A 15,662-nucleotide genomic window follows, 5' to 3' on the forward strand; every position below is an offset into this window, starting at 1 on the left:
CAATATTCACAGTGCCTATGGTGATCATGAATATCCCCATGCAATTCTGAGTCTCAAAATACAACAGACTCTCCACATGGAAGACAGAACCAAAACATTTATTCAGACACCAGAAAGCCAAATCCACAATAGTAACAAAAATCTATACACAATAACAATGCAGAGAACAACACCATCTCCAAGCCTTCCCTCTGTGAGGCTTCCCATAAAGCAGCTCCATTAAGCAAATCACAAGCAGGCTTACCTTAAACAAATCACAAACAGGCTTTCCTTAAACAAAATGCCCTTCTCACATTCACAGCTGGCTGTCAGCTTGCCTCCACCCTTCAGTTCTGGCTCTACCTCTTCCTGTTCTACCCATTGAGCAAATTCCTCCCACCACAGGCTCGATGTGACTCGAACTTTTGTCACTCAGACTTCCATGTGAACCAGGAAGGTCACATAAGCCTATTAATGAATGTGAAAGATCTCCCCATTTAAATTACCATTACAAGTAGGCATACTAATTTCTTTTTTTCCCTTACAAACAGGCATTTATTTAGCAACAATGCACAAGAAATAGTAATATTGTATGTGCTCACATTAAGGCAAATGTATAAATCACAATCCACACATAAACCTGAGTCACAATCTTCCATCAGTCCTAATATCTGTGGAAGAAAATCAGAAATCATTTAGTTGAAGTTAAGAGCCAGAAGCTAATTCCCAGTTATGCACCTCCAGCTATTTATTGGACCTCTTAAATTGGATGTTCCACAGACTTGAACTGGATGTCCTGAGACATTTTAACATCAACATGTCCAAAACTGAAATCAGTATCTTTCCCTGAAAACCCTCACTTCACCCTAACTTCCCAATTGTCAAGATTGTCAACATTCTCCTAGTCACCCAGGTTTCTCAACCTCAAATCCTCACTCTTACCCCCACATCCAATCTGTGGTCAAGTCCTGTGGAGTTGACCTTCTCAACATCTGTTATATACACTCTATTCTCTCTACTGACACTGCCATCATGCTGGTTCAGGCACTAATCACTTCATATTAGCATTATTGCAATAGTCTTCTGGTTGGCTTTCATAACTCAAAAGTCTCTCCCTACTCCAGTTCACTTAGGACAGGACAGACCATGTCCCAGTCCCTACCCTTCCCCCTATTCAGTTACCTCCAGTGATTCCCTTTTTCCTCCAGGATGAAATATAAAATTCTCTTTTTGGCTTTTAAAGTCCTTTATAAACTGAGCTCTTCTTAACTTTCCTGTCTTTTTTAAACTTTAAATGTATCACTTATTTATTTTTCAGTTTTCAATATTCACTTCTACAAGAACTTGAATTCCAAATTTTCTCCCCATCTCTCCCCACCCCCACCCCAAGACCACTTGCACCCCATCCACCCCTTCCCCCAGTATGTCCTCCCTTCTGGAGAAGAGGTGCCCTCTTCTCCCATCCCACTCCCTTCTCTGTTTTCCTGTAGGGTAAAATAGACTTCTATACCTCATTGCCTGTACCTCTGATTTCCAGTTGCATGTAAAAACAATTTTTAACATTCATTTTTAAAGTTTTGAGTTCCATATTCTCTTCCTCCTTCCCTCCCCACCCACCCTCATTGAGAAAAGCAATTTGATATAGGTCATACAGGTGTAGCCATGCAAAACACACCCATAACAGTCATGTTGTGAAATACTAACCACATTTCCCTCTGTTCTGTCCTGCATTCCATTTTTCTATTCTCTCCCTTGACTTGTTCTCCCACAATAGTGTTTGCTACTGATTATCGCTTTCTGCAATTTGTCATCCTTTCTATTATCTTCCCTCTCCTATGCCCTTCTCCCCTGCTTTCCTGCAGGGTAAAATAGATCTCCATACCCAATTTAGTGTGTGTTATTCCTTCTGTAAGCCAAATCCTATGAGAGTAAGACTTACTTATTCCCTTTTATCTTCCCCCCTTCCCCTCCATTTTGAAAGCTCTTTCTTGTCTCTTTTATGTGAGATGATTTGCTACATTCAACCTCTCCCAGTACATTCCACACAACAGTAAATTTTATTTTTTAGGTATTCTCCCTTCATACTCAGCTCACTCTGTCTATTTCTGTGTGTGTATATATGTGTGTATGTATGTATATATATATATGTATATACACACATATATACATATACACATATACCTATATACCTACCTACACATATACATACATGCATACAATATACACATATATACATGCCCATACACACGTTCATATATATGTATGTATGTGTGTATATCTACATCTATATATCCCCTCCAACAACCCTAATACTGAAAAAGGTCTCATGAGTTCGTTCAACTTTAATGAGTTCCTTATAACTTTTCTTTCCTTTTTATCTTTTCATGTTTGTTTTGATTCTTTTCTTTGAAAGTCTATTTTCTATTCAGCTCTGATCTTTGTAACAAGAATGCTTGGAAGTCCTCTATTTCATTGAAATTCCATTTTTTTCCCTGACTGAGTTTTGCTGGGTAGGTGATTCTTTGTTTTAATCCTACCTCCTTTGACCTCTGAAATATCATATTCCAAGCCCTCTGATCCCTTAGTGTAGAAGCTGCTAAATCCTGTATTATCCTGATTGAATTTCTGCAACACTTGAATTGTTTCTTTTTGGTTGCTTATAATCTTTTCTCCTTGACCTGGGATCTATGGAATTTGGCTAGAATACTCCTAGCAGTTTTCCTTTTGAAGTCTCTTTCAGGAGGTGATCCAAGAATTCTTTTCATTTCTACTTTACTCTATAGTTCTACAATATCAGCGTGGTTTCCTTGATATTTCTTGGAAGACAATGTCCAGGCTCCTTTTCTGATCATGGTTTTCAGGTAGACCAATAATTTTTAAATTGTCTCTCCTAGACCTATTTTCCAGGTCAGTTGTTTTTCCAATGAGACATTTCATATTGTCTTCTATTTTTTCATTATTTTGGTTTTGTTTTATAATTTTTGATTTCTCATAAAGTCATTAGATTTCACTTGCTCCATTCTAATTTTTAAAGAACCATTTTCTTCAGTAACCTTGTGGACCTCTTTTTCCTTTTGGCTCATTCTGCTTCCTTAGCTTTTTGGACCTCTTTTGCCATTTGGGTTAGTCTATTTTTTTTTTGTATTTAAATTTATTTATTTAAGTTTTCAGGATTCATTTCCACAAAATTTTGAGTTCCAAATTTTCTCCCTATTTCACCCTACCCAACACCCCAAAACGGCAAGTATTCTAATTGTCCCTATCACCAATCTGCCCTCCCTTCTAACGTCCCTCCCTTCCCTTATCCCCATCTTCTCTTCTGTCCTGTAGGGCAAGATAACTTTCTATACCCCATTACCTGTATTACTTATTTCCTAGTTGTATGCAAGAACAATACTCAACAGTTGTTCCTAAAACTTTGACTTCCAACTTCTCTTCATCCCTCCCTCCCCACCCATTCCCTTTGGAAAGGCACGCAATTCAATATAGCCCATATCTGTGTAGTTTTGCAAATGACCTCCATAATAAGACTAGCTATATTTCCCTCCAACCTATCCTGCCCCCCATTTCTTCTATTCTCTCTTTTGATCCTGTCCCTCCCCAAGAATGTTGACTTCTAATTGCTCCCTCCTTCCACTGCCCTCCCTTCCATCATCCCCCCCCCACCCTGCTTATCCCCTTCTCTCCCACTTTCCTGTACTGTAAGATAGGTTTTCATACCAAAATGAGTGTGCATTTTACTCCTTCCTTGAGTCAAATGTGATGAGTAAGCTTCATGTTTTTTCTCTCACCTCCCCCCTTTTTCCATCCACTGAAAAGTCTTTTATGAGAGAAAATTTGCCCATTCCATTTCTCCCTTTCTCCTCCCAATATATTTCTCCCTCACCCCTTAATTTCATTTTTTAAGATATGATCCCATCCTATTCAATTCACCCTGTGCTCTCTGTCTCTCTGTCTCTCTCTCTCACTCTGTGGTGTGTGTGTGTGTGTGTGTGTGTGTGTGTGTGTGTGTGTGTGTGTGTGTGTGTGTAATCCCACCAACTACCCAGATACTGAAAAAAGTTTGAAGAGTTACAAATATTGTCTTTCCATGTAGGAATGTAAACAGTTCAACTTTAGTAAGTCCCTTATGATTTCACTTTGCTGTTTACCTTTTCCTGCTTCTCTTCATTCTTCTGTTTGAAAGTCAAATTTTCTTTTCAGTTCTCGTCTTTTCGTCAAGAATACTTGAAAGTTCTCCATTTCATTAAAAGACAATTTTTTCCCCTGAAGTATTATACTCAGTTTTGCTGGGTAGGTGATTCTTGGTTTTAGTCCTAGTTCCTTTGACTCCTGGAATATCCTATTCCACTCCCTTTGATCCCTTAATGTAGAAGCTGCTAGATCTTGTGTTATCCTGATTGTATTTCCACAATACTTGAATTATTTCTTTCTAGCTGCATGCAATATATTCTCCTTGACATGGGAACTTTGGAATTTGGCCACAATGGTCCTAGAAGTTTCTTTTTTCGGATCTCTTTCAGGAGGTGGTCAGTGGATTCTTTCAATATTTATTTTGCCCCCTGGTTCTAGAATAAGTTGAAAGATGATATCTAGGCTCTTTTTTTGATCGAGACTTTCAGGTAGTCTCATAATTTTTAAATTGTCTCCCCTGGATCAGTTTTCCAAGTCAGTTGTTTTTCCAATGAGATATTTCACATTATCTTCCATTTTTTCATTCTTTTGGTTTTGTTTTGTGATTTCTTGGTTTCTCATAAAGTCATTAGCCTCCATCTGTTCCATTCTAATTTTGAAAGAACTATTTTCTTCAGTGAGCTTTTGAACCTCCTTTTCCATTTGGTTAATTCTGCTTTTTAAAGCATTCTTTTCTTCATTGGCTTTTTGAACCTCTTTTGCCAATTGAGTGACCCTATTTTTAAAGGTGTTACTTTCTTCAGCATTTTTTGGGGGGGTCTTCTTTAGCAAGGTGTTGACCTGCTTTTCATTCTTTTCTTGCATCTCTCTCATTTCTCTTCCCAGTTTTTCCTCCACCTCTCTTACTTGATTTTCAAAATCCTTTTTGAGCTCTTCCATGACCTGAGCCCAGTGAATATTTATTTTGCATGTTTAGGATACAGAAGCCTTGACTTTTATGTCTTTCTCTGATGGTAAGTATTGATCTTCCTCAACCAAAAGGATGGGAGAAGATATCTGTTCACCAAGAAAGTAACCTTCTATAGTCTAATTTTTTTCCCTTTTTTGGGCATTTTCCCAACCAGTTACTTGACTTTTGGGTCCTTTGTCAAGAGTATACTCTCAGAATCTTTAAGATCTCAGTTCCTCCAAGGTGGCACAATCAAATGTGTACACTGTTCTGGGAGTAGGGAGAGATTTTTGTGCCCAGAATCTTAGCAGTTTCTTCTCCACAGCCACCGGGCCTCCAGTTCCGCCAAGCTAGCACTGGGGGCTGATTTTCAGATAAGCTGTGGGGGCAGGGCCGCCATTCAGTGTGAGATAAAGATCATCTCCCTCAGGGCCTCTACACAGGACTGAGGTAAGAGTCAGCTCCTCAATGCCCCCAGGGTTTTTATGATCCAACAATGGATGTGGCCTGCTGTAGGGGCTGCAGTGGGAACTACTGCTGCCTGCCCAATATGGCCTCTGCAGCCACTGCCTCAGGCCAGAGCTTTGGGAAGGTCCTTCTTCTTTCTCAGCCAGCTGAAAACATCCTGTCACTGACCTTTGGTGCCTGTGGGTTGAGGGATCTGTGAACCTGCTGCTGCTGTGACTGGGGATTCCGCCCCCAAGGTGTCTTCCTCCCAGAGCCCCATCATGCTATATGGCCAAGGCTGGGCTGGGCTCTGCTCTGCGTCCAGTGCAACTGACATTTCCCATGGGCCTTTCCAGTCACCCTGGGCTGGAAATCTCCTCCACTTTGTTGTTCTCCACTTCTGCTGCTCCAAAATTTGTTGAGAGTCCCTCTCTACAGGTATTTTATGGGCTGTGTGGGGAGAACCTGCATTTGTGTGTCTTCCTACTCTGCCATCTTGGCTCTACTCCAGTTAGTCTATTTTTTAAAGTGTTACTTTCTTCAGCATTTTTTTTGAGTCTCCTTTAGCAAGCTGTTAACTCGCTTTTCATGATTTTCTTGCATTGCTCTCATTTCTCAAGTCTTTCCTCCACCTCTCTTACTTAATTTTCAAAATCTTTTTTCAGTTCTTTCATGTCCTGAGACAATTTCATATTTTGTGGGAGGCTTTGAATGTAGGAGCCTTGACCTTGCTGTCTTCCTGAGCTTGTATGTTTTGATCTTCCTCATCCAAAAAGATGGAAGAAAATACCTTTTCACCTAAAAAGTAGCCTTTTATAGTCTTATTCCCCCCCCCCCCCACATTTTGGGTATTTTCCAAGTCAATTATTTGACTTCTGAGTCCTTTTTCAAGTGGAGGGTATATTATCTCAGGCTTCAGATGTTTTGTGCAGCTATTTTCTGAGATATCTCTAGGGATCTGTAAGTTCTCAGTTCCTCCAAGGTGGCATAATCAAGGCAGAAGTGTTCACTCCTCTCCTGGCCTTTGCCCTTGTCTATGAGCAACCACAAGCACTCTTTTCTTCCCCTGCAAACAGGATTCCCTCTTCACAGCTGCCACCAACTCTACCATGCCAGCCAGGACCACCACTCAGGATTGAGACCCAGATCAGCAGCAACCCGAAAGCTACAGAAGCTGCTACTGCTGTGGCAGTGGCTGCTGCCACCCTGGGGCTGGGGGTTGGGCCACACCAATTTCCTCTCTCACCCAGGTGAAAGAGCTTTCTCACTGACTTTTGAAACTGCCTTTGGCGTTTGTGTGTTCAGAAATCAGGAAACCTCGGCAGTTGTCCCTGATTCCGCACCCTGAAGCCTACTTCAGTCCTCTCTATGCTGCGTGCCCTTTGTTGGGCTGCACTCCACTCTGAGACAGTGCAATAGACCCTTCCTGTCTTCCTTTCAGGTTGACTTGGGCTGGAAATCTATCATTTTGTGGCCTCTGCTGCTATAGAATTTGTTTACAGGCATTTTTTCAGGTATTTTAAGGGCTTGGTGGGGAGAGCTCAAGCAAGTCTGTGCTACTACCCTGCCATCTTGGATCCAACCCCAATTTATTTATAATAATAGTTTAAAAATTAGAGATTACAGTTATAAGGAAATCCCATTTCAGATAATTACAACATGCATAAAGTGTCTGGAAACCAAACTATTGAATCACACAAAAGATTTGTATAGATTCAATTATAAAATGTCCCTTAAAGAAAATAAAAGAACACACTCAAATAACTGGAAAAATATTCAGCACTCATGGCTAGGCCATGCCAGTATGACAGAAATTACAGTACACATTAGTTCCAAATTAGGGAAAATACTGAATCCTGTGATATGGTCACATTATTTGAATTTGCACTACATTTTTCCATTGGGCTAGGACGAGTTACTGTATTTTACAACATAACCTCCAAATAGTGTCCAACCAGTTAATAATATTCATTATTCACACTAATTGGGATCTGGTAGTACTGCCAAAGTTACTTTATAATTTTAATGCTATGTCAATCAAATTGTCAAAAGTATTCATCATAAAACATGACAAAATAATCTTAAAAAGTTCATTTTGAAAAAGAAAAGATCTAGAATATTAAAGGAAATGACGAAAAAGGTAAGGAGGGAGGGGGATGCCAAGTTGTACTATGAAACAGAAGTCACCAAAACTATTTGGTGTTGGCTAAAAAATAGAGGTATTTCAATGGAATAGACTAGACAAGGGAGAGTTGGAAACAATGATACTCAATAAGCCAATGTTTAAGAAGTGAAAAAAACATGAATTACTTAGGAAAAAATTTGGTGTTTGATAAAAATTTCTGAGGAAACTGGAAGGCAGTCTGGCAAAAATTAGGTTCAGATCAACATTTAGACTATTGTTCACAATACATTCTAAATACATACCAGAACTTATTATATATCATATTATAAAAATAGAAGAGAAACAGTTCATCTACCTTGCACAGTTTTGGAGAGGAGATATGTTATTAATCAAACAAGGGACAGAGGTAGTTACAAAAGATAAAATATGTTGATTAACTGAGACTGAAAAACTTCCATAGAGACAATAATGCACCCAGGATAACAAGAGAAGCAGTTGAATTGGGAAGAAAAATTCGGGTATCAAATTTTTCTGATAAGGATTTGGTATTGAAGGTACGTAATCATTTAACACAAATACATATATATGTAAATTTATAAGTATATGTGTGTGTATATATATATATATATATACACACACGATATATATTTTATATATGGCAATACAAGCAATATTACACCAAAACTATTCCCCAATAAATAAGTGGTCAAGCATATGAACAAATGTTTTCTAAAGAATTAATAACTCCACCAACACTCTAAATCACTAAGAAGATGAGAAATTCAAATTGAAGTTACTCCGAGATTTCACCTCAAACCCTGAAAACTAGCAAAAATGATGAAAGACGGCAAAAGTCAATGTTGGGAAAGTTGTGGAATTTAGGCACACTATAGCATTTTTGGTGGAGCTATGAATCAGTTCTACCACTTCGGAAAGCAATTTTTAATTATGTAAATAAAGTGACTAAAATGTCTATACCCTTTAATCCAGAAATTGCTTTACAAAACTAATACCTCAAGGAGGCAATTGGTAAGAACAAAAGTCTTGATATACACCAAAATCTTTATAGCAATACTTTTTAAAGTGGTAACAAAGAGTAGGAAACAAAGCAGATGCCCATTGATTGAGGAATAACTAAACACATAGCTGTACATGAATATAATTGAATACTACTGTGCTGTAAGAAATGTGTGTTATGAATGCAGAAAAGCTGGGGAAGATTTACATGAACTCATGCACAGTGAAGTAAAAAGAGACAAGAAAATAATAAATACAAAGGCTACAACACTGTAAATGGAAAGAACTACCCTCATATACACACAAGCAAATCCAGAGTAAATGTTGCAATATTAAAAAGAACAAGCATGGCAGGAATGAAAAATATGGGAAGACACTCCCACTCACCCCTTTGGAGATGTGGGAGGTAGGCAAATGTTGCACACAGCACGTACTTTAAGTCTGAAAGCAATTATGCTGATTTTTTTCATTTTCTCTTCCTGGTCTTTTAAATACACACACAAGTTATTTAACAGTCACTTAAAAAATGTTTGAGTTCCTAATTCTGTCCCTGTTTCATAAGTAGAATGCATGGGAAATATGCTCAAGCCAACCAATTGAGATGGAGAAGATGTTAGATGACTCCACATTCTATGACCTTCTCTTTGCATTGGTTTACTTGGGTTTGGTTTTGCTTCTTTCTAGTTGCTGTAAGGCAGGTGCCTCTTACCTTTTTTTATTTTTTATTTTTTGGTACCATGGATCCATTCTCAGAATTATGTTGTGAAATCATTCATATAAAATACACTGGCTTTACAAAGGAAGACGATTCCATTGAAAGAAAGATGCAAATTTTTTTTTTAATGAAGTTTTCTTGTAATGAATTTTTTAAATGAAATTTTCTGTTTCATCACAACCATCTGCAGTATCCTTCCCCCTTTTCTTCCCAGAGAACCATACCATGCAACAAACAATATTTTTAAAAGAGGAAAAAAAAGTACACCTGACAGATATATTGAAAAAGTTCAAAAAACAATTTAAAAATGAATGTTAAAAATCAATATAGGGGGTGGAGCCAAGATGGCAGAGTAGAAAGATGCACATACTCTAGCTGTTCCTCCACAGCCCATAAAATACCTGTAAAAAATGACTCTCAACAAATTCTAGAGCAGAAGAAGCCACAGAATGACAGAGTGAAAGAGTTTTCCAGCCAAAGGTAACATAAAAGGATGACGGGAAAGGCCTATCACACGGGATATGGAGCAGAGCCCAGCCTTGGTCATGTGGCACTGGCACTTGGAGGAACAAGGCCAGAACAGGCCTCTGGGGCAGAATCCCCAGTAGCAGCGGAGGGCATCAGATCCCTCAACCCACAAGCGCCAAAGAAAGCTTCAAAGGTCAGTGAAAGAGATTTCCCAACTGGGTGAGAGGGGAGCAGGGTCCCTCCCTAGCACTGGCTCTAGGTGGTGGTGGTTGTAGCAGTATCAGCAGCTGCAGTGTCCATTTGTGAAGCACTCTGCCTAAAGCCCCTGAGGGACTTGAGTAGCTGATCTGAATCTCAGCCAGAGCACGGTCCTGGGGTGAGAAGGAGCACTCCTCTTGACAAAGGATTCAGAAGTCCAGTAACTGGTTGGGAAAATGCCCAAAAAAGAGAAAAAAATAAAACTATAGAAAGTTACTTTCTGGGTGAACAGGCATTTCCTTCCATCCTTTCAGATGAGGAAGAATAATGCATACTGTCAGAGGAAGTCAAGGCTTCTGCATCCAGTACCTCCAAAATAAATATGCAATGGTCTTACGCCATGGAAAAGCTTGAAAAGCAAGTCAACGGCTTGCTAAAGGAGACCCAGAAAATGCTGAAGAAAATAACACCTTTAAAAATAGGCTAATTCAATTGGAAAAAAGAGGTAAAAAGAACTAATAAGGAGAAGAAGGCTTTAAAAAGCAGAATTAGCCAAATGGAAAAAGAGGTTCAAAAGTTCTTTAAAAAATGAGAGTGGAGCAGATGAAAGGTAATGACTTTATGAGAAACCAAGAAATCACAAAACAAAACCAAAAGAACGAAAAATGGAAGATAATGAGAAATATCTCATTGGAAAAACAACTGACCTGTTAAATAGATCCAGGAGAGACAATTTAAAAATTATGGGACTACCTGAAAGCCATGATAAAAAAAAAGAACCTAGACATCATCTTTCATGAAATTATCAAGGAAAACTGCCCTGATATTCTAGAACCAGAGGGCAAAGTAAATATTGAAAGAATCCACCAATTACCTCCTGAAAGAGATTCGAAAAGAGAAAAGTCCTAGGAATATTGTAGCTAAATTTCAGAGTTCCCAGGTCAAGGAGAAAATATTGCAAGCAGTTAGAAAAAAAACAATTCATGTATTGTGGAAATACAATCAGGATAACACAGGATCTGTCAGCTTCTACATTAAGAGATCAAAAGTCATGGAATAGGATATTTCAGAAGTCAAAGGAACTGGGATTAAAGAATCACTTATCCATCAAAACTGAGTATAATACTTCAGGGGAAAAAATGGTCATTCAATAAAATAGAGGACTTTCAAGCATTCTTGATGAAAAGATCAGAAATGAAGAGAAAATGTGACTTTCAAACACAAGAATCAAGAGAAGCATGAATAGGTAAACCAGAAAGAGAACTCATAAAAGACTTTCTGAAGTTGAACTGTTACATTCCTACATAGAAAGATAATATTTGTAACTCTCGAGACTTTCCTCAGTATTTGGGTAGGTGGAGGGATTATACACACACACACACACACACACACACACACACATATGGACAGACAGCACAGGTTGAGTTGAATCAGAAGGGATGATATATACAAAAAATAAAATTAAGGGATGAGAGAGGAATATATTGGGAGGAGAAAGGGAGAAATGGAATAGGGCAAATTATCACTCATAAAAGAGATAACAAAAATCTTCAATGGAGGAGAAAAGGGAGGAGTTCAGAGTGGAAAAGTGAAGCTTAATCTCTTCATATATGTCTTAAGGTGGGAATAACATGCTCACTCTATTTTGTATGAAAATCTATCTTACACTATAGGAAAGTAGGGGAGAAGGGGACAAGTGAGGTGAGGGGGATGATAGAAGGGAGGGCAAATGGGAGAAGGGAGTAACTAGAAGTAAACACTTTTGGGAAGGGATAAGGTCAAATGAGAGAATAGAATAAATGGAGGACAGAGTAGGATGGAGGGTAATATAGGTAGTCTTACACAACATGACCATTATGGAAGTCTTTTGCAAAATGATACATATATAGCCCGTATTGAATTGCTTGCCTTCTCAATGGGGATAGGTGGGGAGGGGGGAAGGGAGACAAGTTGAAATTCAAAGAATTAGAAGTGAATGTTGAGAATTGTTATTGCATGTAACTGGGAAATAAGAAATACAGGTAATGGGGCATAGAAATCTATCTTGCCGTACAAGAAAAGAGAGAAGATAGGGATAAGGAAGGGTGGGGTGTGATAGAAGGTGGGGGGTACATTGAGGGAAGGGGTAATCAGAATATAATGTGCTATGGGGTGGGGGAAGGGAGAGATGGGGAGAAAAACTGGAACTCGAAATTTTGTGGAAATGTATGCTGAAATCTAAAAATAAACATTAAAAAATACAAAAAAATCAATATATAACATTTATTTTTCAAAAAAATACACCTCTTTCCTATATAGGTGTAAGAGATATATGATTATCATGATGATAATATATAATGAGTTCATCATTATCATTTTATGGTAAATTAATAAATGTGTATCTTAAAAATTTATCATTTTCATTTCTAATATAGTAAATAACACATAGGTTTTTTTGAGGGGGGAATGGGACCCCAATTAGAGTTAAGCAACTTGCCCAAGGTCACACAGCTAGTAAGCTGTGACTTGCTCAAGGTCACACAGCATCTGAGGCTAGATTTGAACTCAGGTCCTCTATTCAACTGCACCACCCAGCTGCCCCTATAACTCATGTTTTTAAAAAAGCTCTTTTTATCCTCACTAATTTTTAGTGAGTTAAAGGAAATGTGAGGCCAAAAACTTTGAGAACCATTTTTCTAAGGGGTCACCTATGTATGCCAATGATACATCTTAGTTCCCAGAGGACTTACTGCCAAGGAGAGAGAAGCCAGATTTCATTGGATACCTTTGCATATGACCAAATCTGCAGTGACAGTCTAGCATGGTTTTAAAAACATAGAAGGACATGATTTGCACTTGATTTTGTTTTGAGTGAGGGAGGGCTGTGCAGGTCACCAGCCTCACTTCTCCAGAACCATCTGAATCCAGAGACCAGATATTCATCAGGATGACTGGAGATGACCCAGGATGAGGCAATCGGGGTTAAGTGACTTGCCCAAGGTCACACAGCTAGTGAGTGTCAAGTGTCTGAGGTGAGATTTGAACTCAGTTCCTCCTTACTCCTGCACTGGTGCTCTATTCATTGCACCACCTAGCTGCTCCAACATCACATTGCAACTGTGATGATGCAATATTCTCATGGCTCACATTGCAGTTGAGTTGAGGGAAGGAGGTGGCAAATACATCCAAGGGTGAGGTCATCAGATGACAGAATACCATGTGGTATTTGGTCACAAGAGCCCTGCTGATCAAATATGGGGAGTCCTTTTTAGGGATAGGATTTTTTATGCCCTTAGGTTACCTGGGAGCAGCCAAGGGAGGCAAGGGCCAATTCAGTCCTTTATTTTTTGTTTCTCTTTCATTTTTATAGTGTTTCCTGAAAACAACATATTGTTGAATTCACATTTTTAATCTGTTATTGGTTTCAGTTTTATGGGTAAATTCATATGACCCATATTCTAAACTATAGTTACTTGTATATTCTCGACCTTCCTATTTTTCCTCATTGTCCTTCTCACCCTGTTTATCATATCCGTCATCACTCCTCTGCTTTACTTCTACCTTGCCCTCCTATTTCTTAACCTACTCATCCCTCTAAGAGTCTCTCTTTTATCTTCTCCCCCACCCTATCCCCTCACCATTCTATTTCTTACTAAATTTAGAAGATTTTTATACCCTTCTAGAATATGTTGTTCCCTCTTTAACCCATTCCCAATGAGAGTAAGGTTCCAGTACTACTTGTCCTCCCCACTCCCACTTGCTTCTTCTGAATCAATTCTTCCTTTCATGACTTATTTGTAAGAGATAATTACTCCTTTTTATTTCTCTCTACACAGTTTTTTTTAGACTTACCCCATCATCCACAGCTCAGTCCAAACCTTTCTTTCAAATTACCCAAATAATGGTGACATTCATAAGAGTACTGATAACATTTTCATATATGAGAAATAAACAATTTGATCTTACTAAATTCCTTATACTTGGTCTTTAATGTTTATGTTTCCTCTGAATCACATACGTCAAATTTTCCAATAAGTCTTGCTGTTTTTTTTCACAAATACATGAAAGTCTTTCAGTTTGTTAAATGTCTATTTTTTTTCATTCAGTATTATACTTAACCTTGCCAGATATATTACCCTTGGTCCTAACCCCAGCTCTTTTGCTTTACATAATATAGTATTCCAAGACCTGCAATCCTTCAACATGGTTAGCTCATTCTTTACTGCTTACAAACATGTCCATATCTCTCCTATCCTCAAAAAATCCTCACTTCGTCATTCCTATAGATCATCTGCCTTTTATAACTAAAATCCTAGAAAAGCCTTTCTAGAATATGTTCCTCCATTTCTTCTTACCTCATTTTCTTCTTAATGCCTTACAATCCTGCTTGTAACATCATCATTCCACTTAACCCACTCTCTAAAGTTACCAGTGATCTCTTAACTGCCAGATTCAATGCTCTTTTCTTATTTTTCATTTTCCTTGGCCTCTCTGAAGCCTTTGACACTGTTGACCATCTTGTCCTTGATACTTTCTACTCTCTAGGCTGTCTTGACATTTCTCTCTCTTGGTCCTCCTCCTATCTATCTGACCATCTGATTGCACCTTCTCAATTTCTTTTGTGAGATCCTCAAGATCACATCCTCTATTCCTAGGTGTCCCACCGTTTTCTCTACTCTCTTTATAATATTTCACTAGTTGATCTCATCAGCTCCCATGGATTTAATTACCATTTCTATGTTGATGATTCTCAATCTACCAATTCTGTCCTAAACTCTCTGCTGAGCTCCAATCTTCCATCTCCAGCTGTCTTTGAGACATCTTGAACCGGACTCAGCAAACATCTTAAAGTCAGTATGTCCAAAACAGGACTCAATTATCTGTCTCTCAAAGGCCTCCTTCCTCCTACATTTGCTGTTACTATAGAAGGAAATACATTTTCCCATCTATCATGTTTGTACCCTAGGAATGACCCTTAATTCCTCACTATCTCTCACCTTCCACACCTAATCTGTTGCCAACGTCAGTAAATTTTACTTTTGTGACATTTTTTACATATGCCACCTTTTCTTCTCTGATGCTGTCATCACTTTGGTGAAGTCCTTCATCACCTCACCCTTGGCCTACTGCCCAGCCTGCTAGTGGGTGTGGCTGACTCTTGGAGCTCCAGCTCGTCTTCCATTCAGCCACCTGACCATGTCACCCTTTTATTCAATAAATTTTGGTGTCTCCCTCTCACTTCCCGGATCAAATACAAAATTTCACTTGGTACTCAAAGTCCTTCACAACCTAACCCCATATCCCTTTTTTCCAGTCTTCTGGAAAAACCCCATGCTGAATATTCCTAGATCCACTGATCCTGCTTTTATTGCCATTCCAGGAAGAAGACATTCCATCTCTCAGTTCTGGGCATTTTCTCTGGCTGTCTGCCCTGCCTGGAATGCTCTCCCTCCTCATCCCTGCCTCTCCTGATTTCCCTGGCTTCCTTTAATTCTCAGCTAATATCCCATCTTCTTCAAGAAACCTTATCCAACTCCCTTTGATACTGATAGCTTCTCTCTCTTAATAATGTGCAATTTATCCTGCATAGAGCTTGTTTGTATATATTTCTATTTGCTTTCATCATTAGATTGTGAGCTCCTTGAGGACAG

The sequence above is a fragment of the Notamacropus eugenii genome, chromosome X (genome assembly GCF_028372415.1).
Source record: "Notamacropus eugenii isolate mMacEug1 chromosome X, mMacEug1.pri_v2, whole genome shotgun sequence".
NCBI lineage: Eukaryota > Metazoa > Chordata > Mammalia > Diprotodontia > Macropodidae > Notamacropus > Notamacropus eugenii.